Raw genomic sequence first — 2,110 nt, forward strand, 5'->3', positions numbered from 1 at the left:
TGTAGAATGTGTTTAGAAATTTTAAAACAACACTAAAGATCATAGGCTTAAGTATACAGAGCATTTACCGAAAAAATCAATATTTTCGTAGGGTTTAACACATAGATTTTGAGAAAAATTCAAAAATATGAAAATATTGTGTTTTTACATTGTGCATCCTTCACTAACATATGATGAAATGAAGGTCAAAGAGGATTGAAACTTTTGTTGTCTTTGTTTCCCTAAATAATATTGAGTTTATAGTGATTAGTCCACCAATTTAGAGACTATTATGAAGTTTTACTTAATTAATTGACAAAAAAATTAAAACGATGCCCATGTACCATAAAAGAGAGTTTAATATATATTAATACATATTTAAAATATGTTTCTAAATTTTAAAATAACACTAAAGATCATAGGCTTTAGTATATAGTACATTTACTGAAACACTCAATATATTCGTAGGGGTTAACACATAGATTTTGAGAAAAATTCGAAAATTCGAAAATATTGTTTCAGTGCATATTTTCATCCTTCACTAACATATGATGAAGGTCAAGGAGGTTTGGAACCTTTGGTGTCTCTGTTTTTCTAGAGAATAGCGATTTTATAGTGGTTGGTCTACCAATTTAGAGAGTATTATGAAGTTTTACTAAATTAATTGACAAAAAATTTTAAGGATGCCCAAGTACCATGAAAGAGAGTTTAATATACATTAATACAATTGTAGAATGTGTTTAGAAATTTTAAAACAACACTAAATATCATAGGCTTCAGTATATAGAGCATTTAATGAAAAAAACAATATTTTCGTAGGGATTTACACAGAGATTTTGAGAAAAAATCAAAAAGATGAAAATATTGTTTTAATGCGTAATCACTGACATGTGATGAAGTTCAAAGAGTTTTGGTACTTTTGTTGTCTCTGTTTCTCAGGAAAATAGTGATTTTATAGTGGTTAGTCCACCAATTGAGGAAGTATTATGAAGTTTTATTAAATTAATTGAAAAAAAAATTAAAAAGATGCTCATGTACCATGAAAGAGAGTTTAGTATACATTAATACAAATTTAGAATGTGTTTAGAAATTTTAAAACAACACTAAAGATCATAGGCTTCAGTATATAGAGCATTTACCGAGAAATTCAATATTTTCGTAGAGCTTAACACATAGATTTTGAGAAAAAATCAGACATACAAAAATATTGTTTTAATGCATAGTTGCATCCTTAACTAACATATGATGAGGGTTAAAGAGGTTTGGAACTTTTGTTTTCTCCGTTTCTCTAGAAAATAACGATTTTATAGTGGTCCACAATTTTAGAGAGTATTATGAAGTTTTATTAAATTAATTGACAAAAAATTAAAACGATGTCCATGTACCATGAAAGAGAGACATTAATACAAATGTAGAATGAGTTTAGAATTTTTAAAACAACACTAAAGATCATAGGCTTCAGTATATAGAACATTTACCGAAAACAATATTTTCGTAGGGGGTTTAACACATAGATTTTGAGAAAAAAAACGACATACAAAAATATTGTTTTAATGCATAGTTGCATCCTTAACTAACATATGATGAGGGTTAAAGAGGTTTGGAACTTTTGTTTTCTCCGTTTCTCTAGAAAATAACGATTTTATAGTGGTCCACAATTTTAGAGAGTATTATGAAGTTTTATTAAATAACTCATGTACCATGAAAGAGAGTTTAATTTTTAATACAAATGTAGAATGTGTTTAGAAATCTTAAAACAACACTAAAGATCATAGGCTTCAGTATATAGAACATTTACCGAAAACAATATTTTCGTAGGGGGTTTAACACATAGATTTTGAGAAAAAAAACAAAAATATGAAAATATTGTTTTAATGCATAGTTGCATCCTTAACTAACATATGATGAGGGTTAAAGAGGTTTGGAACTTTTGTTTTCTCCGTTTGTTTATAAAAGTTATTTACGTTTATACAATATTTACCGAATTCAAACTACTTTTACTTTAGTTCTGCTTTAGTAGGTTTGGTTTTACTAGATCGAACACCGCTGATATGGCGAGCTCGGCCGGTCCCCCCCCCCCCCCCAGATCATAGGCTTCAGTATATAGAGCATTTACCGAAAATTTCAATAT

Source organism: Brassica oleracea, chromosome C5 (assembly GCF_000695525.1).
Source record: "Brassica oleracea var. oleracea cultivar TO1000 chromosome C5, BOL, whole genome shotgun sequence".
Lineage (NCBI taxonomy): Eukaryota > Viridiplantae > Streptophyta > Magnoliopsida > Brassicales > Brassicaceae > Brassica > Brassica oleracea.